The sequence below is a fragment of the Cyanistes caeruleus genome, chromosome 7 (genome assembly GCF_971803275.1).
Source record: "Cyanistes caeruleus chromosome 7, bCyaCae1.hap1.1, whole genome shotgun sequence".
NCBI lineage: Eukaryota > Metazoa > Chordata > Aves > Passeriformes > Paridae > Cyanistes > Cyanistes caeruleus.
Window position 1 is genome coordinate 34,692,302 of NC_141707.1, and position 26,146 is coordinate 34,718,447.

The window sequence follows — 26,146 nt, forward strand, 5'->3', positions numbered from 1 at the left end:
GCACTGTAAAAATGTCACTCTAAGCTACATCTTGTTCTTAAAATGCCAAAGTTCAGATTTAACTATTCCCTTCCTTGCACTTCAAAATGCACCATCTTCCCTAGAACCAATGTAAAGAGTAATTTTTACACAGAACTGTAGGGAAAGTAAAAGTATTTCAACTTCCATTTCAGAGTCAGTTATTTTTTTAAAGTTTTTGGGTTTTTTTAAGTTTTTGTATTCTAGGATCCCTGTGAACTTGTTTCAATTTTTTCCAATACTCAGCTACTTCCACTTGACTTCTCATTTGCACCCAGTTTCCTCTTCATAAATTGTGAAGTAACTGCCTAAAGAGATTTTAAACATAATGAATTTTCAGCAAAGGTTTAAATTATTTATTGTTGGCAGATATTTGGAAATTAACCTGAATACATATGTCTGTCAAAGGGATAAAGAGAAATAACATTTCTCCTAGATGAAGAAATTCTGACAGTACTAAAGATGGAGGTATCAGGGGGAAAAAAAAAATTTAAAAATCTTCTCACTCCTTCCTTACTTGCTTCCTTCCTTCCCTTTCTCCTGTGATGATTTCAGTATGATTTGCTAGCAGCCCATCTTCTCCAACCCACTGCAGATTCATTGCCCTTTTGAACCCAGGCAACAACCTTATCTGCAGCACCTACAGCACCAGGCATGACAAACACAAATTAGCAGAACACCAAGAGCATTTATCAAGTTGATACAACTCCCCCTGTAAACTTCTATAATCGATACTCTACATTCTATGTCTGTTCAAATGTGGAACCTGAAATGGTAATGCTGTTCCTCATAAAAAATGCTCCTACCAGCAGATCCTGCAGATGAGGTTAAAAGGCTGTGAGTTTGGTCTCATTTGAAATATGAATGTATTCAACAATCACTCCTCTATTCTTCACTCTTGAGGTAGGTTTTAAAAGGGAAAATAAAAAAAAAAAATCAACACTATGTAAGAATATAGAAATTCATACAGTTTTTGTTAGATATTATCATACTAATAATGCTTATAATTTCTTTAGCAATTAAGCTTTGTGCAGTCAAGAACATGAGCACTGTAGTTTCTCCAGGAGGCTTCATTTTGCTTCAAATTGTGCCTCACTCTCTCCTGACTCTGCCATGCTTAACAAGCAGTAATTACTATGCCACAGTAGCATTACATTTGAAAGCTTTAGTTACATTTTAGCAACATGAAGTCTGATTTGGAATTCTGGACCCAGAAAAACGCAAAGCGAACAAAAAATGTGGGTAGGACCTTAAATCTTTGCACCACTAAATAGTGACTGAATGGAAAGAGTCCTGAGAAGTCTTAAGAGGAGCTCATGAGCAGTGAAATGCAGGGTTCTGTCAGTGTAGATACCTGCACTACCTCTGAACCATCTCACACAAGCCTGAGCTGGCATCACATCTACATGAGCATGATGCTCTGACTGTGCCATTTATCCCACCCCAAACCACAGCACCCAAGAGCCATCAAAGCAGCAATATTTCTTCTGGGACCAAGTTGGTGCAAAAACCGTGTTGCAACAGGCTGAGATACACAGAGCAGTGACAAAAGTGCAGTTTGAACGGGTAAACTGTGCCACTTTTCAGTTAAGTGACTTAATGGATGCAGCACTCCAAATCTGTTCCCATGGCAATGTAGAAGCAGCAGTGGCAATACAGGCAGTTTCCTCTTAGACTCGCAATACAAGGAGAACAAAAGCCTCTTCTCCATTTGAATGAACAAAAGCAGAAGCATTTTCCAGTGCAAACATGTAAAGCAAAAATCTTTCCCATGTCCTGACCACAGTAAAATTCATGAATAAACAGAAAAGACTTGCCAAAAAGGTCAAAAAACTTGGGTTTTGCTTTGTCAGACCAACAAGGGTTAGGACTGATTCACAGAGAACATCCTGCTCCTATTCCTCCTGAGCTAAAAATCAAAGCAGTGTTGGAAGAAGAGTCCCAGATGTTCTTTCAAGAGGGCGAATAAAGGGGGACACAGCCCAAAAGTAGCTTCAGCTCTGCTGACTAGTCATCATTTTCCGTTGTGTTTGGAAAGAGAGAAGGCAGTAAGGGAAGAAAAGAGATGCACCACAAAAAAAGTGGTCACCCAGAATAACTTCAGTCCTGAGGTCAAACAAAACACAGGCAGCTATCACATGGCCTACATCAAAAAAACCAGCAAATTCCTAGACAAACAAAATTCAAACCAGTTATCCTAGTTGCCTCTGCTGCCTTAGGAATCTGTAAAGTCCTATCACTCCCAAAGAGAAAATACCTCTCAAGCTGCTGGCCTCACTAACCAAAGAGATTTCTTTGGAAAAAAATATCCCTTCCACCCCATTTTCCTGTTGTCTAGCATCATCTCAGTCTAGTCTGACTAAATCTTTGGAAGAGATTGCTTTTAAGCAGGTCTCCAAATCAGGTGTTGAGAAAGCAGCAAACCTGCATTGTTGAGGGAAATGCTACAGATCAGGGTACCCAGCTGCTCAGGTAGCTGCTCCATCTCATTGCCTATTGCAGCAGCCTGCTATTTGTATTTGCATTCCAGCTGTACCTAAAAACTCCCATCAGCAGCCAAAATTCCATTCTGCCACACCTGTACTTACATGAATCTACAGCTGTCTCACACAGACAGTGTACACACTGTAGTTGTACCACAGGCTATCCTGAGTGACTAAACTTGAAGATAATCCTTTTGCTAACTTTCTAAACTCAAACACTTGAAAAACTGATGCTAAGCCTTGCTAAAGTACTTGCAGCAGTAGTAACAGGTTTGTAGGAATATTTCTGAACCAATTCCTATGATACAGTAGATCCTGATATTAATTAGAAGCCTGAACAAAGAATACAGATATTTTATAGCACTTTCCCTAAGGAAATAGAGAGTTTGAAAAGCAAGCAGATGAAGTTTCAGAATTATCATCCTAACTTATATTGCTCTGTAAATATAAGTTACATATACAGTAAATATAATGGTGTCATCTCACATGCAATCCATCACCTATTGTCTGTCTTCAGAGGCCCAGGTCATGTTCTCCTATTTCTCTTGTAGAGTCTAGATAACCTGTTTCCTTTCTTTTCCTAATTGTTTTATCATTTAGAGCTTCATTCAGGCTTTGCTGCAGTCATCATTGCTGATCTAGAGCTGGCAGCCAATCTGGACCGAGGCATAGCCCAAGGGTAGAAAACCAAAGTGAGACAAGAGATTTTTGAAAGCAGCAGTAAAAAAACCATTCTGATTACAATGTGTGTCCATCTTATCAAAAAGTCCTTTGCCTACCTTCCTTATTTTCTTCTCCTGAGTCATGAAGGAACAAGATGCAGTAATATACATCCTTTCAATGTTCATTGGCACCACTGTGCCCTGAAACCCAGGACACTGCCTGGGCAGCTGTTTTCCTTCTCATACCACCTGACACAAAATTCAGCACTAAAAAATGAAGGGCTCCAACAGAGGAGATGCAGGTCTCCCACTACCCTGCCTTTTAATTAAATAATAAACAGGATTAAATGGAACTTAATCTAATTCCATGGGAAATTCACACCCACTCCATGGGTGTGCACCACTTGCTAGCAGTCAGCGCTGTATGGATGTCTCTTTTTATTAATAAATGCTCCTCCATCCCAGAGGCTGTGTTTGTGTGCCTGTCTTCCTTTCACTCTTGACATGTGCCTTTTCTAATCTCTTGCTTATAAACCCTCAAAAATCCATCATTGGGGTATTCTGAAAGAATTAGTACTGGATGTCTTTGCACATGTAAGCTGCAATATATTCAGTTGTTCACAATACCTGATTGAATCTAACCCCATGAATGAGGCTGGGTATTTTTGTTAATATTAATGAGACAATTATTTACTTTATAAAAGACACAGAGGCAGCTTCTTTTTGCTGACTGCACTGTGCCAGGCTCTACTTCCCATCCACAAGGAATAGTCTTTATACCCACTGTGATCCTCAGTGATAAGAATTAGGGATTTGCAGTGGTTTTCTATCTGCATGAGCTGAGCATGGTTTGGAGACCTACTGTATTTGAGTTCACACAGAAGCAGTGACACTCTATTCCACTTCATCCCTCATGTAACATTATCTGAATCAGGGGAACTTAGCTGGCCCAGATATGATTTATGCTGGACAGACTACAGCAGCAATTTCAGAATAAGAATATCACAGTGACCTTGACATGCCTTCTGTTCTCTGATGTTTTTAGCAATTTTAATGAATACATCTTTCTTGAGAAAAGGATCAGGATTTGGTTCTTTAGATTACCCACACAAATGATGGCTTCTAAATTAATTTTAAAATCGCAGCAAACGGATTTAGGAGTTATGGACAATTCAGAGATGGTGCCTGTCGAAAGCCTGATTATGCTCCCAGCCATCATTTTTCAGACATGAGGAAATCTGTTAAAGTAAAGCTCCAATTAGGATGCTTGTGTTCTTTTAAATTAATGTTTCATTTCAATTTTGTTTCCTAGCTCCTCCTGTCATCTTCTGAGAAATACATGTGTTGAAATCATTCCTTTGATGAGGCACAGACAAGAAGCATAGTGTGCTTTGATGTGGAAAAGGAAAATGAGCCCTTTTTGTTTCTATGGAACCAGCTTGCAAATCAAGGAAAGATCACAATCACTGTAGTTGATACAGGGTAAGCCCAAATATTTTTCAAACCAATAAAGAAGGCTGGAAGATGCAGCTAACCCTGAGAGTTATGAACAAGCAAGTAAGGATGAGACCTTTCATAATTATCTAAGCTTCTGTTTTCAGTTTTTTCAAAGCATCACGAAGCAGTGAACTGGAACAGCAAACTGTGTTTGGATAGGGAGCACCGCAGGACAAAGCCATGTCAGCTAGACACCAAAGAGATTCAGACTTCTAGCATTTGATTCCATATTGTGCAACCTTTGCGTCTCTTAACTGGTCAGCAGCAGGACAGGATCACAGTGGCAAGTCCCTCTTTGGCTGCATTTGTTTTTCTCACTTCTCTTTGCCCTGCATACACAGGAGAAAATGACTGAGGACATCCAGAGCACTTTTACATAACATATCCCAACTGTGCAGAGGGGGCAAACTTTGACTATGGAAAAAAAAAACAATTCCATAATCTGTAAATGTACTTTGATGTGTGAACAGAAGGGGTCAAACTGTACAACCACAATCTCCCCCTATAAATGTCCCTTAATTTCATCTTTTAGAAAAATCAAAGACAGGACTCAAAATGTCCTCAGAAAAGTCAAGAACACAAGTATTTTTGATGCCAGTGTGAAAAGGGTCAAGTCTACTTTCTACCCTGCTGATGCAAACTGGAAATGGAAATCTCAAACAGTGTTAACATGCAGAAAATTGTGAAAGCACTTTGTCTATCTAGCTAACTTCAGTAGCTGTCAACAGAGCAAAGGAGGTGCGTGCTCAAAGACTTTGTGCTTTCTGACCCCACTGCATCTAGAAACATTGGCAATTGCTTCACATTGATGGATCAGGTTTTCATATACTGCATGATGCCCCAAAGTGAAAGTCACATTAAAAATGGATTAGATTAGATGTGCTAAGTGCAGCATGCCTTCAGTTCCCATGGACTTCTGTGAAAAGGGGAAATACAAGCACTTTGCAAGAGATGGCCTGTTGTGATAGGCTGGTCCCCTCTTACCCTTTCAGCACTTTCTCATATGCATTCTGTATCTGTAAAAGGGAGAACTTTTACTGTTATTATGAGCTAGGGCATACATTACACATATACCACTTATTCCTCTCATACTTTCTTCAAAAAACTCTGCTGTTAGTTTTAGAATTGGAAGTTCCTGTTCTGCAAAGTTTTATTGTTCCTTTGGCTGATTGCACACAGTAAAGAGATGGCTGCTACTTCACTTTATGCTGCTTGGGAATTTTTGATGGTTTTTGGGGCAAGTTTCTTCCAGGTCAGTTCCATGTACAGAGTACACTGAGAATTAATAATATTGATAAAAATTAGTATTAATCAACCAATTCCTTTTTAAAAGACACTCCTAGTCAGCAAAAAGTGTCATAATGAGTGATTATTGTCACCCTGATTCCACCTGATTCCACCATCCACCTACAGCTCATCATGAATCTATAAACTCTTCAAATAGAGAATAACTATCTTCAGGTCCAAAAATACAGCAAGAATGAAGGCAGAAACCTCTTCCCTCTATTGTGAGTCTGTTCCTCTGCAAAATGACATACCTGGAGCAGCTATATTTGGGATGCTCTCATGTTCCTACTTCTGTATTCTTTTCCATTTCTTTAATCTAAAAAATCTCAGCCACTGGGGACTAACCCAGTCCCTGAGATTTACATGGCTTCTCTGTTCATTTGTGGGTACTTATCACATTCTCTACTGCAGGCAGTTTTTAACAATTCATTTTAATTTTACTCCAAAAAACACGGATGTTTATCATGGAACAGACATTAGCAGGAGAGACTGAATCCAAACCCCCACTGACCTCCACATAAAGAAACTGAGATTCTGTTCCTGGCTGTGACATAGATCCGTGAAAATGGCTTCAGTCCTGCACTCCTCACCCTACACAAGCGTACCCCGTTTTTTCTTATGCTGTGTATCATTGGTGAAAAGGGACCAAATCAGTAGTACTGCACTTCTGGTCAGCCAAAGGTTTTTTCCTGAAGACAATGTCTTTTTCTGAGAGAAAGTGTCACTGCCTCTGACCATTGTCATGCCTGCAAGGCCACACAGGGGAAAGGATATGGAGACCTGCAGTAGGAAGAGCTTAAGCCACTAAGAGAATGCTGAACACGAGCTCTTTGTCTCACAATAAATGACTCTTTCTGGTAAAACACCCCCAGACAAAGTTACAGAGGGCAGCAGCTGCTGTTGGCATCTCACAAACTCAGCTACCCAGCCATAGCTTGCCTTTCTTGCCAGGTAACCCATGTCGGAGCACCATAAATCCCAGAAGAGCCAAAGAAAGATGGACCTGCAACAATCATTAACGTGTTGGCAGATGCAGAACACAATGCCACAAAAAGGAATGGTGTTAGCCTAGGAGTGTCTGTGCCACAGAAAGAGAAAGTATGTATTTTACCTACCTTGAATTAGAAAATCCTTCCAGTACACTGCAAGACAAACTTCTCAGAGTGACAAACAAGTTCTGAGGTACTTTTTGCCTGGCATTCTGCTGCCTCCTACAAGTACACAGAGACCCCTAGCTGCAATTCTGCTTAGGACAAGCATTTGCCTGAGAATATAATTTAATATCATTTTAATTGAATAGCCAGGTTTCATTTTTAGCAGGCACCACATGAAGCCACAAGACTGTATAATGCCATTGTCCCTCACAGAATACCTGGCAAGGTCTTACAAATTTCCATTGGCACAAGTTTGTCAATCATCTGTGCAGTTCTCCACTGAAACTTCTTGGTTGAAAGGTAGCTCAAATGTATATTATTCCCTGCAGAAGTAATCAGAACAGCCTGTCTCTGAGCAGTATGATTATCTAGCTCAAAGCCCTGTGAAAACTGACGTATCATCAGGCATTATTTGATTCTTTGGAGAGACACACTGGGAAGCCCTTTAAAAGTCAGTTATCAGATCTTTTATGCTGAGTCCTCGTTGCTTTCAAGACACTCAGCTCGCAGGCTGTCCCGAGGACAGGATGTGCACAGCTCCGGAAGCTCACCAGGCACAGGTCTCGGGCTGACAGCACAAGGCAAACAGCAGGACAGCTGTGGCAGGCCTGTCCTCAGAGCCAGCCTCCTCCACAGACAGCTGCAGGACAGCCCAGCAGTGCTGGAGCCCCTCTACTCCTGCCAGATGCCTACCCCATGCCAGCTGTGCCCAGGCATACGAGTCCCTGCTCTGGCCACCCTCCCGCTGAGGGCTGCCCAAGGTCAGACACAGCAAAGGACAGATGTGGCCAGAGCCGGTTGCAAGCTGGGACAGGTTTGTTTTGGGGGAAGTTTATCTGTCCCCTTGTTGTCCCCACTTCACAGTACCAGTACTAATATTTTCCTTCTTTCTGTGCTCTTGGAACAGTGTTTGTTGTTCCTCTCTGGACACAAACAGGCAGTGCTGCTGATCTAGCAAAACCATCCTTGCCCTTATGCTGTCATTTATAAACTGATTTGTGTGAACCCCAAGAAACAGGTGATCCTGCAGAAATGATGAGATGTCCTTATTTCTCTGGCAGAAACAAAACAAAAATGGTCTTAAATAATTTATAACTTCATAGGATCAGCATGTTCAGCAGGAGAACTGCTTATGCAGCTGACTCACTTAACACAATAATGAGCTTTTGGCCAGGTGATAGGTTATGTTGAACCTGACTGGATCAATGTGAAGAGGGAAAAGCTCAGCTTATTTGAGTACTCCATCCTCTAAATGTACACAGTAAAATGTCAAAATCACCCATACACGCCCTGCAAAGGAAATTGAAACTAATTCTACCATATTACATTGCCTTTTCCTATCCATCTTGATTTCTCTCACTTATGCTGAATGTATTAGGATTTTAGCAAATAAAAGTTAAAAGAAAAAAGGCTGAGACCTCATTACATCTTGTTTCTAAATCTTCTGCCACTTCAATTTAATTCAATTCATTTTCACTGGTAAAATATCTTTTCGAGAGAATCGATAACGATCAGCTGAAATACTAACTCTCTATTTGAGTTCAAATATTGATGAGAAAATCTCTTTAGCAAAAAATATTGGAAAATATGTACAAAAGGCAAATGAGATGCTTGAGCATGCTACTAAAGAAGACATGATATGGAAGGTGGACAGGGGGATGGCAGACTATAGTCCTGTTCCTGTTGCTCACATAAAGATGATCATCATCAAATGTTGCCCTAATTTAAGATAAAATCTCAATATCAAAGCCACTTCTGGCAAGTTCCCTCTGGAAAGCAATTCCTTCAGGGAGAGCAGGAGTACCCGGGCAAGGGAAGCCCATATACATTTTCCCCAGGGGCCTGTTTTCACCTTCAATAATCCCAGAAGAGCTCTCTGGACCACCCCTCGTTTAGACACACACAGCTGTGTATCACACTCCAATGCATGACCCATGGCTGGAGATACCTGGGCAAGAGGAAAAGAAGGACAATCCACTATAATGCCCAAGAGCTTCTCCATTGCTCTAGTTAGGGAAAAGGAAACACTGAAAAGAAATTAATTTATTATATGTGAACACATTCAAAGAAGAAATTTTCAATTAAGGATAATGGTAGGATGCACTTGTATTTCAAAGGAGATAAATTTATCTTCCTAAATTCTAGAGTATCATGAAGAGGATTTCCTACCAGCTCTGCCAGTCATTAACAAGAAGTCACTCATCTGACAGAACTGTCCAGGAAAGAGATGGATTGTGGAAGTGCTCAAGTCACAGAAAGAAAGCATTTTGAGATCTGTAAATGGAAAGTGCTGCAGCACTAAAGTAGATATGCAGGACAGTGGGTATTCATCATCTTTGCCTTTCAATAAGACTGCTTTCCAGACACCCAAGCGACTTCTGAAAATAGTTTCAACTGTTTTGATTGTATGTACAGGGTAGCATTATTGCTTTACTTGTTGAAAAACAATAGAATATTTTAAACCATCTACAAATGTGCGATCAAGGCATATGTTAGAACATCTCTGAAAACAAAGCATTTCTTAGTTTCAGTGAAGCCTCCAGAAATGCACTCATTAGGTCACAGGAAGTGGATAGGCACATTTATGCTAATACATAACTGTTTACACAGCTTTGGAAAAGCATGGACTGATATCCATGGATTAAATATCTGTCAGCCATCACCATCCTTGGTTAACACAGGGAGATATTGAGCTCTCATAATTTTTTTAGTTTAGAAGTTAAGTATAAAAATCACGTGTAAGTAGAGTGACATAAGGTTTGGGAAGCAACTGACAGCTGCTAGAAATTCATTAAAAAACATATGAATTTTGACCTTCCCTTTACAACCAGCTAAGTTATCAGCAAAGGCCAAGTGCCTGCCATTCTACTTTTTCCAGCTTTAGGCTACAAATCTTAGCGTTATCTCAATACACATTATGAATTCATGCGCTTCATTAGGAAAAAGGCAGGGAAACATGAAAACGGCACTTTAAAGGTACAGCATTTCTCGAGCCGTGAGGAAGAACGCCAGGGAATTTTAGAGAGCTCATTTACAGTGGGCATACACCAGCTGTGAAGAAGGTCACTGCAGAAACGCAGCTTGTTAACACTTCGTTTGTAGACGACGAAAACATTTGAGATTTGTGCCGCTGCAATTGCTCGACCTCTGGCCGCCCGGGAGCCGAGCTGGAATGGCGGGGCTCTGCTGACACCTGCCGGGAGCCGCTGGGAATCCCTGCCCTGCCTGAGCCCCTCCTGCCTTTCCCGAGTGCCGAGTGCCGGGAGCCGCTGGGAATTCCTGCCCTGCCTGAGCCCCTCCTGCCTTTCCCGAGTGCTGAGTGCCGGGAGCCGCTGGGAATCCCTGCCCTGCCTGAGCCCCTCCTGCCTTTCCCGAGTGCCGCTGTGCCGGGAGCCGCTGGGAATTCCTGCCCTGCCTGAGCCCCTCCTGCCTTTCCCGAGTGCTGAGTGCCGGGAGCCGCTGGGAATTCCTGCCCTACCTGAGCCCCTCCTGCCTTTCCCGAGTGCCGCTGTGCCGGGAGCAGGCTCGGTGCGGGTCACAGCCGAGATGCGGCGGGGTTTGACCCGGCCGGGACAGCGGCACAGAAGTGGTTCGGGTTCCGACACACCCCGGCAGTGAATTTCCCTCCCAGCCTTTGGATGGCTGAACAAGTGACGGGTGGGAACGACAGGCTGCTCTTCACCCAGCCAGTCCCTCTCCTCGTGGGTGCGAATCAGCACATGCAGGGGTTCATGCCCATTTTTCATTTGGAAGGGAACTAGAAGAGTATAAATTTGTGTCAATCCTTCTCCTGTTCACAACTGGTCATAATTTTCATTTACTGCTTGTGCTGTCCTTTAAAATTAACCATCCTTTGCTTTTTCAGCTTTCCATATTGCTCATTTTCTGCTAGAAGTGGCAGAACTCTTCTAAGGAGTGATGGAGGAAGGAACTCCAGAGGAATAACATGTTGAGTGCCCCGGGTTGGTTGCAGACCCAGCCCCATGTGAGCAAACAGCTCCTAACAGGGTCAGGGCAAAGGAAAGTAGTTTTGACTTCTTTTTCCAATATCTGCAGATGTGTAAACAAAGCTGAAAAAGTAAAGGATTTTTCTACACACCAAAAAGCCAAGAAAGTCTGCTGCTGTGGGTTTGGTATTGAAATGGTTAAAAATAAATGGAATCAAAGAAAGGTGGCTAATTTATGAGTTAGGCCAGGAAAACACTGAGGGTTTTCTACTGGAATGATTTGCTGGTTTCTAACATAAGATTTATAATTTATTAAAATAAAAATGCTCCATACTACTTTTTTTCCCTTTTCCCAAGATTATCCCTAGCTGTATTTTTTCAGATGAGTCCAACATCAATGACAGCTGCTACAGAGCTGTCAATGCACCGCTCTCCAGGATCAGTTCTTTGAGCCTCCTCCCTCCTCTCTGGGCCAGATTCCTGCAAGGTTGCAGCTCTCACATCTGTGAGGGTCTGAGACCCACTAGAATAAAAGGTAGCAATAGGATTTTAATGGCAATTTCACTGAGGCAAGGCACAGATCAGAGCTGAAATAAAGCATTTTGCAACATTAAAAACAGGGAAAAACCCCTCAAGCATGTTACTTTGAAGAAAAAATCAATGCTGTGCAGGTGCACCAGAGAAAAGACACAAACAAGGGGTTTCCACTTTTAAAATTAATTTTACAGAACAGATGAATGTGTTAAAATATGAGGGGTTTTTTTTCCAGGCATCTCACTGGGAGGAAAGGATTTTAGAATACAGTGAATGCTCCCTTGGATGATTTTTAAAGGCATTTTCTGTCAAGAGAGGTTTGACATGTCCCATCTTCTATTGCTGCTAATGCACACACAGAGGAAGTGCTTGGATAAAATTGTGTCAAAACAGCAATGCCAGAACAAAGATGGGCTCTCTTCAGAAGACATAAATAACACCTGCAGTGTTAGATAAGTCTCTTATCTAAACTTATTACTCACTGCTGCTTTTACTATGGAGCAATCAACCCGGGATGGCCTCATATCATTACCCAAGATGGCAATGATTGACCTCAATTAAATGACTCAGCTGAGGTCCCCAATTAGAGGTGAAAACAGCCATCTTTGTTTTAGTTAGTGTGTCTTTGTAAAGAAGAGACAAATAGATGATAAAAGTCCCCCTGTAGCAAAGTCTCTGTTCATTTTTGGCACGTCCACAGAGACACCTTCAAAATCAGTCAAAACAAGCTTAGGAAGAGCCGCCAGACCCATATGGCTGGGCCAGCTGGTCATGTTTCACTATGAAGTGTAATTGCTCATTTAGGACTGAAGTTACCACTGCTGCCACATAAATTTTGTACCCTTCTCACTGTTGTGCAAACTTCTTAACATTTAAAAAAAAATGGATACAGAAGTGCTGAAACAGAAGTACAAGACAGCTGCTGAGAGCAAAGAGACACATTCAACAGGGCATGAGCTCCCGTGTGTTAACATTCTGTGCATCTTGTGTGAGATATTCAGAAAAGCCAACTGCAAAATCTGGAGTTATGTGCTGATTCCCCCGCCAGAGGAAGTGGCATTCATTGTCAAGGCAGTACCAAAAAAAAAAAATTAAAAAGAGATTGCTTCAAACACCAGATTTGTTAAATACTAAGTTATTTATGAGACCTTGTCTGAAAGGAATAACTAGAACACTTTATTAAGCTGGGAGAAAAAAAAAGTATGATGAGAAAGGCTTTCAGAACAACTGAAAAAATCCTAAAATCATCTTTCAGAGCCTAAATGGTGTCTCAGGTTATTTTAAATTATGAATTACTGGGGTTGATCTGCTCAGAACTGAACATTCAAATTTAGGAAGTACAGATTTTATTTGGCCCAGCCCAGTCGGGTAGAGAATAGAAGCCACTGCTCTTACACACGTCTTTCAAACTAGATGGCAAATGACTCCAAGCTTCTCCTAAAACTTCTTAACCTTGAATAAAGTCTCCTGAGAGCAAGGAAGCACATTTCAAAAGCATCAAAGCACTTTGTGAACAGAAAGCTCTTTAGACATTGATATGTCTTCACAACATTTACATTGGATCATTACAGTGAGTGAGACAGGGGGAGTCAGATTGACACCTTGTTGGGAAAGGCACCCACCAACTGCCTGTCGACTGCTCTCACAGCAGAATGACACAGAAAAAGACAATCACTTCGTGGGAGGCACAAGGTGACTGCAGGAAGATTATGAAAAATGCAACAGACAGCACATGCAGCAGCTCTAGCACCCAGAAGGGCTCCAGCTTTCCAGAGAATACGGTGGGAAAACTCCTAAGAAAGGACAGAGGTACTGAACAGTAGAATGAGAATGGCTGTTGTAATGGTGAGATGTCTGTACAACACCAGCCTCCATCAAACTGTACATTTTAATAGGGACAAAAATAGTCACTGTGTGCTCATTGTATTCTCTTCTGTTTTAGTACAAACTGCAAATGGTTCAAGGCAACCAGCTTCTCTTTGAACTGGAAGGGAACAGAGTGGCTCCAAAATGTAGAACCAACTGAAAGATCTTTAAAGAGATGCCAGACTTTGATCTGAGACCACTTCCTGACTAAAACTGCAGCTGGATGAATACACATTATCATCAAACATGTAGGTATGCTGATAAATATATGACTTGAGTTCCCACTACATCACATTACCTCTTCTGTGAGATCGTGCAACATACCCTGAAATGCTATTCTACAGATAAATTTTAACTGTAGGAAACACAGACTAATGAAGTAAGTTGGTAGAAAGAGAAGCTTGGTCAGAGCTGTGTGTCAAAGCTTTTCATATTTGGAGGAAGGAAATGTCAGGACAGCTTGAACACTGCAGAATTTGGAGTAGTGTACATACTCCTGCTCTGAAACCAGATAGCCAAAAGGTCCTTCTGGTGAGAGGAAGTAAAATGGAGCTTCTTGCTTGCAAAATGATCTTGACATCCAAAACCTTTCAAATCAGTGTTTCACAAAGCTCTAAGAAGCATGTCAACACAGCAGCACTACAGTCAGAGCTTGCATCAGGCTGGGAAAAGCCTGTTATTCTCCATGCTTATGTTCCTATTAGAGAGTTGACATTGTGATGTCATCTAGACTAGTTTGAAGTGCAGAACTTAACGTCCGTGGAGAAAATTTGATATTTTAGGATATAATTTCATTGCCTAAAAATTAAGCAAACATTTTCAAATTCATGGGTAAATGTTACATTTTTGTTTTGTGACAAGTATTTATAGAATCCCAAATATTTCACAGAGAGTATCTGTATTCAAATAGCCAAATAACTTCATTTTTGCATCAATCATAGCAAAATGAGTAACCTCAAAAGGATTTCACAGACAAGTTTACAAGCAGAGACACACCATGACTAGAGATATCAACATTTTTCAGTGGCAAAACATTACAGTGGGGTGAATGTTCAACCAGCTCTAGGTCACAGCAATTACGACAACATTAGAGAAGCAGAATTCTCCAAGCTGCCAAAAATGCTGGAGGAAAGATTTCCTTCACTGCTCATTCATTGGCTTCCTTGGGAATCCAGGAAACATGTCCAAATCATGCACATGCACACTTTCATTCATTTGGAAACAACAATCTGCTTTACCTGTCCCTGCACATCACAACTCACTCTTCCAGCACAAAGCAGTGCCAGCACAGCAGGGTGCAGAATAGTTCACTGTGTCAGTCAGCTGTGTGATTGGAGCTAATCTTTTGATTCACAGCACTTCTCAGCCCTTTATTACCACAGACAAAGACAAATGGAATGCTGGATTTGGGGAAATGAGTTCTCATACTTGAATCTGCATCGGTTGCAGAGGTGCCAATCTTCTGGGAGCGCCTTCCCCAGAAGTTATGGAGAGTGATACCTACAGGATGTTTCCCTCCATCAAGGCAGCATGGGGCACTGATCAGACTTCCAGTCTAACACAAGAAATTTAGGTTCAACTGTCTTTAATCACAAATATTTTTATGTAAGACCTTGTACGATTTCCTCTGTTTCTCAGCACTTTGATTGCTTTGCTGGAAAATGTGGTGGAAAAGGTGTTTAGGAACCCAGAACATGCGGATGTTGGAAGAGAAATGGATGAGGCAGCAGGCAGTGTGATTATTGGAGTTAGTTAAAAGGAGTGAGAACCCTCTAATATGCATTTCTGCATACTAATGCCTGTTGTTTCTTTTCCTCTCAGATTTTAGCAGCAATAAAACCTTTTATCACATCCAGCACTTGTCAGCCTTGCAGGTAAAGAGGTCACCTGGCAGAGAAAGGAGCACCATTGGCCTGGCAGCCCATCCTTCACCCCCACTGCAGTGGTCTCCAGCCCCGTGCATGTGTGTTTTCCCTGCACCCTGTCATGGCTTAGCAGAGACTCATCTCCCCCATCAGCTTTCACCCACACACTCGGCTGTGTTCTGATACTCCAGGGGAGCAAACAACCCTTCTTTAAGCCAGCATGTCTGGTGCAGTGTCACCAGAAGCCTCAGTCAAACGAGCTTCACCTTCTGAATCTTTCCTTAAGAAAGTGAGCTCTGTCCCAGGGAAACCCAGGGCAACACTCCAGCTCTGCACACGCTGCACCACAGACCAGCCAGGGGAAGCCAGGACAACCTCTGGGGGCACAGTCACAGCAGCACTGAAGCTGGAAGGCTTGACCTGGCCATCACCCATCGGAGCATACTGGTTTCAACATGTGGGATGAAAAACATGTCCCAGAAGTGCCAAACACTGGTAGAAAAATAGTTTTGAAAGGATTTCACAACCTCTCCTCTTATTATCTAATGCACTCAATATCCAAGTTTAACTCTAGTGTGCTGAAATATGGGCATAACAGGTATTAGATTTTATTACTGGGAGTAATTTAGTCTTGCAATCATTTAAATATATTTGAATGAAAAACAAATGGCAATCTTTCTCAGAAAGAAAAGTTTACAGCAATGTTGTTAGAAGGAGGGATACCCAAGAGACCTCATTTCCTCTTCTCTCCCACTCACAAGTGGTTCCTAAAATAGATTTTCCTTCCCATAAACTATCTGGAGCTTTAAAGAAAGTTCCTTTAACAGAAGTTGATGCTTTCATTCATGCATTACAGGGAGACTTTAAACTTAGGACACACTTGCTACGTGCTGCAAATACTAGCATCTTTCTTGAGAAACCGGAAGAGAAATGGAGAGATAAAAAACTTTGGGAGGTCAGCTTGCCTGTTTGACCTCCCAAAATCAAATGGGTACTGGTGCACAGCGTCTGGGACATTCTGCTCCTGAACACTAAGAAATAGTTATTTCTTCATATTAGAAAACAGAAAGCTACAAATACAGTAACATTTAAGAATCCATACAGAAACAAACTGTCCCCACCATAATGGATATATCTTTCTAAGGGACTACAGATAAAGACAGAACTCCTCTTTCTCAAAATCTTGAGCTAAATAAACCATTTGAAAAGTCCAGGTTCTAAATATGACTGGCTACTTCAAAATGCAGTAGCTAAGAGAAGTATCTCAGCCCTTGGTAAGAAATTACCAATTCTGTAGCACATTCTGCTTGTTTTAGATTCCACATATTGCAATTATGAGTGAAACACACATCATAAGCTTATATACATATTGAAGTGTTAGAAGTTCACTTCAACAATGAGCGCATTCTATTCTTTCATGCTAAGTAGCATTTTTCTTTTAATCTTCTTTAATTAATATCCTTCATCTAATTTTTAACTTTCCTGTATATTATGACCAGTGGGAAGATGATTCATAAACTGATACAGCATTTCAAATACTCTTTAATCAGTAGTTTGAATTCTTAATTATTTTGAAATTTCTGTATTTTTCTACACTATCTTCATTTGTATTATGACTGAAAGTTTCAGTGAGAGTCCATAGTAAGTAAATGAAGTTTTGATAGAGCCTGAAAAGTTTGAACACATCATTCTTGTTTGTTGCTTTCATGTTACACAAACAACTGTCTAAAGAAGAAAGGGTTTAACATGATACCTGTGGATTGAACCTCTGTGGATAACTCATAAGTGGCTAAAATGTAACCGAATAGTGTATGTATGTCATATATATGTAGAATAAAGCAAATGGTAAGATTTTAGTCTTTAAAAGGTTAGGTTTTAGTCTTTAAAAGGTTTAAGGGGTTGAGGGGTTTCACCTGCTCAAATGAAAAACTAATCTAGAATCACTCACTCGACACTCAAACACGCAAAATGCCTCTTTTCAAGCAGTAATTTGTTGAGTGTCTAGGGCTGTTGTCACAGTGGAGGTAAAGCGGAGCAGAGCCGAGCCCTGAAGCACCTGCACTTTAATAATTGGTCACCAGATGTCACTGTCAAATGAGTGCAGCACAGCAGGAAAACCATCCCTGCCCATAAACGCAGTCAGCCTCACGCAGCGCCAGCTACGGCTGTTCGCTCTTCAGAGAACTGGGAAACCTCAAAGCCTGACTAGAAACAGTAAAACACCTGCAGAATATCAGATACCTGTTCAAAAGTTTGGACGTTCAATGTCCTGGGTGTTAAATGCAGATCTCAGACTAGCTGCAATTTCACCTTCCTCTCAATGCCAAGTATTAATGGGAAAACAAATGGATGGTTAAAGGTGGCTTATACACATCATATTAAAATGTTTGTGCTTCACTCTAAACCTATAAAATGTCTCCTTGAACCTTTAACCAAGGTTTACCGTTCTAAAACCATAAAAGCTGCTACTGAAACTGGATCTTTATAAATTATTAAACTCTCTCCCAGCAGAAACACTCAGTAACAGCTTCAACACAATCATTTGGGTCACATGTACTTTGTGGGAATTATGGCAATTAAATTTCTGTCCTCTCTGAGAAAGCATTCTGGACAACCCTCACTCACACAAATGAGAATTTTTAATACCATCGTGCTCACTGCTTGTTACTGCTTCTTGTCCTCCTTTAGCAATTGGAAATTTTAGTTTCCTGATTATGGATGTGATTCACATGGTACCTCCCTTCGAGCAACAAATTTCTTGTGGGTCTGTTAGAATTGAAATAAATTGTAATTTGTGGGGGTTCACTTTAATAAACCAAACAGGAAGTTTCTTGTGGTTTTGTGCCTGGTGTTTTTCCCTCCCAACAAAAGAAAGATCAAATCTCAGCTCCTTTTATATGAAGCAGTCTTTGATGGTTTGCTGATACAAATACAGAACAGACAGAAATTCAGCTTTCTGTAGCTCTGTTCCCCACTGAAAATTTAACCACTGTCTGTGAAACACTAGAGCTGCTTCTCTGCCTCTTTATTTCTTTAATGCCCATAAATTTATATCATATTATGCCTTCTTCTATTTCTCTCCACACATTCACTCTCCTTCTTGTAAAAGCTGTGAATTAGTTTGTTCTTCTTTCTCACAAACTTTCTCTCTCTATTTTCCCAGCTATAGTGGAAGAGGCTCAGTACTTGTGAAAATGTATTTGTTTCTCCCTCCCATCTCAGGAATGTCATCTGCTCCATGTGAGAGCTGGTGGTTTCTATACCTGTCCTTCCTCCTTGTTGAGTACTTAGCAAATTATTCAGTTTCCAGTAATTCTCTTTCATTGTTGTCTGAGAAGTTTTAGCATCTGGAATCACGGATACTGATATTCCTTTCACAGCAGCAAGAATCAGGTAAATCTATAAATTTGCTATAATCAAGACTAATATTCTCACTGATTTCTAGAAGATTATGATTTTTAACAGACTTATGCTTAGACTTAGAGAAGAAAGGAAATAGAGCTTCCATTTCTGGATTCATCTGTCTGCAATAATTTCAGTTTAGTTGTGATTTAGCAGCTCATTCACTATGGATTTGATGAATGAATGACTTTTTGTTTCCTGCTCTATTTTTGTATATTACAGTGTATTTTTTGTATTTTTGTGTACTACAGTGGCTGTATTTTTGACAGTCTCATGATGTTCCCAAACCCACACTGCTTATTTGTTTCTGTGATTAGAGAGCATAATTCTCTAGAGAAACTTGAATGTATTTTTTGATGATTTGTAGTTTAAGTACCTTCATATTATCTTAAATTGTAATGTACAATTTAATCTTCTTTTTCCTTGCTTTTTTCAAAGTCGCCTCAAAACACCACGAAAAGCCAGCAGCAGCAGTACCAAGCAGAGCAGTGGGAAAGGTGGCATTGTTTCTCTCAAAAACCAAATTAAATATAAATTGTAGAACCATTTTACCTTTAGTGAACTTGAATTCCTACTTCCCAGAATTCAGCCTGCATGAGGGCTTCAGAACTGATGCCAAAACTTGAAACAATAAATGACAACTCACAGAGTATTTCTCAGTTCTTATGTCTGTATTATATACCAAAAAAATATTTTAAAAATAGATTTTAGAAGGCTTCACAAATCTGTATTGCAGACCTTTTTCCTGATTACAGTAGAAAGGTAAAGTAGAAAGGCACAATCTACAGAAGCAGTCTGTGCCTTTGCAATTTTTATGCATTGAGGGATACAGTCTCCCAAACACAAATAAAAGCTGCAGGAAGTATATTTGTGTCCCCTTCATAACCAGGGAGCTGAGATACAAGATTGCTGGAGTGCCTAATTTTAGCACCACGTCTGGCTGGCTTTGTTTTCATGTCAGGACTATTTCTCACCACAGATTGTATAGGAAGTCTGACTCTTGACAGCTGAGGAAAGCTGGCAGACTAAATCACTTGTTGCTCTTTGGAACTGTGTACCACAACACCCAATGCCCCTTGTACTGAGCAGAGAGAATTCCATTCCTCAGCATTTTACCTCCTCAGAAACCTGGCAACAGCCAGCTTTAAGACAAAGACCCCAGTTTGTTATCAGCAACCTCTGTTGGACCTTTAGGGCTGGTGCAGCAACCGGTTCTTGGGTTTGGGTTATGTCCCCATTCTACATCAGTAGAGAAAAAAAAACCCAGGCTGACAGTTTTGGATCCCAGGGTGAGAGTGCAGTGCTTATGGTCATGGAGCAGGGGAGAGAAGAAAAACATGATTGTCCACAGAGAAAGCTACAGATTTTGAAACCAAGAAATCATAAGGTGACCACTGTCACGAGGTCACTGATCAGCATTTGGCCCTCTGGTACTAAATGAAATAGATGGAGTAAATGTAAGAATTCCAAGCTTAAGACACTGGGAAAAAATTACTGAGCATTTAATGAAGAGTTCAAAGAAAGAAATTAATCACTGGCTTGGATGATGCAACTGATTTAATGAAAGGAAATAATCAAAACCTTTTTGATATAAGCTGTTTTCCCCCAGTAGCATTATGCTACTGGCTACTCAGAACTGGGCTCTTAAATCTCTGGAAAAAATCCCTGCTTGGATTGTCAAGGATGCCAGCCCTGAATTTATGCCACCAGTTTAGCTGGTGAGGCCTGCTTAGAACTAAAGATCTTAGAAAACTTTGGTTTTGCTGCCTGTATTACAGTAGATTTTGTTTAGATTTGGTGGAATGAAAATTCTCGCCATGTATTGCCTCAGCTGAAGAAGAGACAAATAACAATCCCTTAATATGTGTTACATGTAGGAAAATGAATACTGTGAAATTATTCTGTAAAACAATTGTGTTGTGCATATAAAACTTAGAGGAATTGTTCAAACATTTATTCTTAGTGCCTTGGTGAACATCATCTTAACAGAAAGCACACTATTTCTATTTAAATCATCAGACAAAACTTTCCCTTTGGAAATATGAGAGAGAAATAGATGACTGGCTGAATCCTAGGAAATGTGACAGGGTAATGTGTATCTTTGTTATGTAAAATATATATATATATATATATATATATATATATATATAACCTACATGATCTAAAATAGGATTTTTTACATAGACACAAAAGCAGTAGTTTTTGTCTCAGTCATTGGTATATAAACAATCTTGGGAAAAGTTAGCAGCAGCTTTCAGTGTTTCTCTATGTGGCAGCTGGTCACAAGTAAAAGACCATTTTTTGTTATGGAATGACTAGCAAAGACAAACTCTTGGGAAATATTCCCAAAGGCAATTTAAATAGATTTTGCTATTTGCAGAAGGCAATGTTACTGTTTAATTTATAAATTTAATAAAGTGGTTTCTAAATTATTTAATAAGGTAGGGAATAATCACAAAGTTAGCACTTGTTTGCTTTGATAGTGCTATGAATCATATACCAGATTCTGGTCATGAAATAAACAACTATAACAATTTCAGTTTAAACAAAAGATAATTACAACACAAAAAGAAACTAGCTTAGAACTACAAAACTTTTGCTATTTTACACATGCATTATTACATCCCTTATTCTTTATTATAATCATGCATCACTAATTCATAACACTATTCAATAAAAGCACTTTATCTCAGGCTTTTTTGAGTTGCCACAGTATTTCTGGGGCAGGGAGATCTGAGGACAGAATGAAATCACTTATGGTTCAAATCTGAATGTAAATCCTTGGAAAGAGGCAGACAGAGGAGAGGGGGAAAAAGGGAGAAACAAGGGTAATTTTAATTCCTTCCTTTCTCAGTCTAAAGATCAAGTCTTTCAAATCCCATTTACTACACTGTGAAGAAGATTGAAGTTGCTACAAGTGACTGAGTGTTTGTGGGTTCAGCCCTACTCGGGTGCCAGGTGATAAATACAAGTTCATAAAATTCATGTGCACTTAGTATGTCTGTGTGCACAGACATTAGGATTAGGACTGACTTTGTAAATTGGTCTGTAATGTCTAAAATAGATGGAGAGCTTTGTATTTTTCATGTGACTAATGCTTATGCTGCTGTTTATAATGTACAGAGCTATTATTCAAACTTACCTAGAATCAAAACCTTTGTTCAAAGGTTTAGAAGATTTTGGGAGAATATTAAGGGAAAAACCCCAACAAATTGTTATGTGAAATGGCCAGGACACTTGCATTAATGTTGTTAAGAGAACAGTATCTCCTCTTTTTCAGAATTTTACTTTCCCAACCAAGCCTGTAAATGGAAGAGAAGTGTTCATTTGTGTCTTGGATTCAAACATTTAATTAAAAACTTTTATTGTCTACCTCCATCTATTTCTTCTGGATGTGCACAATGTCCACAAGAACTTTTCAGTAAGTCTGCAGTGAATCTCTCAAACTCCTGTCCCAGTGTTAAAGTCTCCATTACAATTACAGTCCAGCATTTAGCAAGCACAAGCAGAGCAAAGCAGAATAAAAAATACTCAGAAACCAAAGTCATGCAGATTCTTCCTCCCAGAAACTATACTGGCAGCTGAGTCTCCTCGCCTGGGTACATTGTGGTAAAGTAATAAGCATGGAAAATCAGTCCAGCAGAGCCAAATCCTTGATTCCCACTGATTCCATACAGTTTGTGCACAGAGGGGCAGCATCCACTGCTGTCTCTTAACCAGAAGTCAAAGTTCGTTCAAGACTTACCTTCTGGAGCTCCTTTTGACTTGAGATAATTGTTGGTCTGGCAGGTCCATATGAAGAAAAAAGAGGAGGAAAAAGACATTGGCTCCTCAGGCACATTTGGCAGGATACTGGAGGGAGCATTCCAGCCTTCAGCTCTTCTGTGGCCAGCTTAAGGCTCTGGGAATGAACTCTTCTTCCCACTCACCTACCTGCAGACATGTCTGTCTCTGAGCTCCACAAAACCCACTCCCACCCCAGGGCACTCCCTTCCCAGCCCTCCTAGCCCCAGAATCACCATCCTGCTCCTGCCACAGCCTCACCCAGAGACTCAGGGCTGTGCTGGGCAGCCCCCCATCCTGAGCAGCAGCAGCAGCCTGGCATGCCTGTCTCTGTGGCAGGCCTGGGGCTGATTCAGCCGCCTGGGCTGCTCCCTCCCGCCTCAGCTGCTCCCTGTCTGCTCCAGGGAAGCTGTGGTGAGCCAGATGAAAGCATTGCACAGGTCACAAGCTGAGCCACGCTCACCTAGAAGAATTCCAAGGGCCTTAGCTCTGAACCTCAGGGCAGAACTTCTCAAGGAGCTTATATCCCACAGCACAACAGCTGGCTTTGCTGCCAGTACACACTGGGGCCGATCTCATCTTGTTCCTTCCCTGTCCCACTGGCACACACCTAGGGCTGTTAGTAGCTTGGCCTCATAAAAGTCTAGGTCACATATTCTTTCTTCCCAACATGGTTTTTTTCTTGCTTCAGTCAATGCATTTGTCAGTTGCTACAGCAAACTGTATATACCAACTCTTCCTGCAGTAAACTGTATATGCCAACTCTTCCTGCAGCAAAGGCTCTTGATAAATCTGCTACTATGACTGCTGTTAAGGTGTTACTACTAAAAAAAATACATAATTTTATGCCAATTTTTTTTTTAAAAAAAAGAAATGCAATATAAAGCTGCCATTCAAACTAGGAATATGGGAAGGGTTGAAAGGTACCTCCTGAACCATGCAGATCTTGCTTTTCCTGATGGAGACCAGATATCACTTATTTCCTTTGATCCTCGTCTCCCACATCACATACATGCACATGCACACATATTCTTACCTCGCTCCTCTTGCTATTAAAAACTTCCCTTTAAAGGTATTACACTTGGATGGCTTATAATAGAGATTTCAGAGGTCAGGGTGACATACATGAGAGCTAAGGATAGACCATGGTCTGTCAAAATGATCTAACTATGAATATTGCAAAGGAAATTAGATGATTTCAGAGTCCAGGCATCTTCAGAGAAGATAGTAAGACAAGCTCTCCTTTAAATAAGTCCACTCATGACAAGAACAACTCCCACAATACTGACCAATCCCTGCTTCCCAGACACAAACACTTCTATAACAAGGGGCAATGAAGGGAGGGGCAGGGGGGGGAATATAAATACATATTTAATGGAAACCTTAGAACATTGCAGTAAACATACACAAAATTAAATTATTAAAACCTGAAAGTTAAATCATATCCCACATTAATTTGTCAAGCAGTGTGTTGGCCCTGAGAAGGGGAGAAATAGGAAGGTATCATGGAGTCCTCTTAGGGATTTGTTGCGCTGAGTAAATTACAAGATATTATTTAGAGACTACAGCATTCAGGAGCAATCTGGAGCTACAGGCTATGGAGGCAGATGTTACTCACCCTGACTTATGCTGAAGATGTAGCAATGATAAGGACACTGCTTTTCACCAACCTGAGCCATGGATGTCCTTAGTACTATGATGTGTGCACTAATTTTAGCCACATGTACATTCCCCGAGGACTTCTGACAGGTGATTTATCAGCAGTGAATGTCATGAAGGCAGACATTCCTCTCCAAATCAATCTTTATCCACTCTTGATAAGGTAACAGATAAATGTGTTTTGTAGTCTTGCTTTCTAGTAATTGGTTCTCAAAGCTTGCTTTTTCCTTTAATACTCTGTAATGCCACAGACTGTCTTTGAAGAGTGAATAATAATGAAGAGCTTTAAAGAGACTTTTAAAAGTTATGAAGTCATAAAACTCTATTTGATTCCTCCTTCAGTCTGTTTTCTGGAAATGCACTGAATATAAATAGTGAAGTGATCTTACAGGCTTTGAATGAAGGATTCCTTCTCCTTTCAGGCCACAGTTCCTACTGCATTATCCTCGTTGATATTTCACTGCCTTCAGGATGATGGGATGTATATAGAATCTTTTTCCAAGTCCCTTATCGACAGTGTTTTGGAACATTTGGTCAAAAAGACGTATGCCTAGTCTCCAGGGTTTCCTCTTCAAATGCATGGTGTAAATCAGTTCTGTACAGAGTTACAGAGCTACAGAGTAATTGTGATACAGAAGGTACATCAAAACACAGTTCTTCAAACATGGGTTGTTCTTGTTTTCCTTTCCCTCCTTGTTCCTGGTGACTGTGTATAGGGGCTTCCCATAAATTGAGGTTGTTTCTCCTCCTCTTTTCCTAAGGTGTGGCTACATTGTGAAAATTGATACCTCTGTAAAGAAAAATAGTTTTCTTTATCATATTGTGCAGTCTCAATTTCCACCAGCCCATTAACTCAAAATAAACTCCTAAGCATTCGACTGTCTGATCAGTGTCTGCACAGTGACATTTACCAGGAGAGGCAGACAAGAAATAGTCAGTGACTGGAGACTTTTAGACGAGAATAGTGACACTGTAATCTTGCTCTTTCCCCCCTATGCCCATCACCCCCTTTGCAAATCTCTGCACCCTTTTCTAGACACAGCTGAAATGACCATTAGAAGCGTCCCTTGATATGTGTTCAAATCGAAAATACAGGTATTAGAATTAACTTGAAATTTAAAAAAAAAAAAAAGGGAAAGAAAAAGAAAAGCAATTTAAGTATTCTTTGGTTCCAAGACATACAACAGAAAAGACATCACTATTACTTAGCTCATTTCTGAAGTTAACAGATGGTTGTGCTACATTTAGAGCACTTGGAAGTTGTTTTCCATGTTGTTTGTTAAAGGCAAAAACTTTGGAAGTATGTTCAAAAGACTGTATCCAGAAGGCTTTATGCCAATTCTACTTAAACCAGCTTTTCTGATACAGCTGAAGTGTTACAGCTGTGAGTAGGTATACAGTTACAGGACATTTGTAAGTACACATGAGCCAAATTAAAAGCAACAAAAGATGTTATCACCCCAGGTTATTTCATGCACCCAGTCTGTGGCAGCAGCTCACAGATGCTGAGGCTAGAGATGCTTTAGTAAACAGAACAATTAGCAGCACTGTGTGAGCCACTAGCACAGCAAAATAAACTTCTTGGAGATATGTGGTTATGCCTCTTCCCAAAAAGAATAAATTGGAATGAACAAAGTAACTTATCTGTAACAGTGGATTAGCAACTGCTAGCTCTGTACCATGGAGATGGAAGCAAGAGTTCTTGAAATGGGAACTTACAAAGGTACCATGCAATGAGTAATTAATACCATGCCTTTGTATCAACCATTTTTATGTCTTGTTTTAAGGGAAAAAATCCCCACACTCTTTCTTGTCACGATACAGTGCCATCAAACACTGACATACAAATGATCAATGCTTAACATTGCTCCCTACCCTGGCTGCATTCAGTCATATGTGATAATCAATGATCCATCCATTCATGATAGCTCCCTGCAATTATCATAGCAAAGACTGGGGACAGAGAGGCATGCAAGGTACTAAAACTAA

General features: G+C 40.5%; 1 protein-coding gene across 3 annotated transcripts in view; it reads right to left on the reverse strand.

Annotated features, from left to right (window-relative positions):
• NCKAP5 (NCK associated protein 5) overlaps positions 1-26,146 on the reverse strand; it is a 453,280-nt gene that overhangs the window by 407,406 nt on the left and 19,728 nt on the right. For all 3 annotated transcript variants that reach the window (XM_086898613.1, XM_086898610.1, XM_086898605.1), the window contains one exon: positions 24,117-24,947. The gene's annotated coding sequence lies outside the window, so the exon portion shown is untranslated. The remainder of the gene's footprint in view (positions 1-24,116; positions 24,948-26,146) is intronic.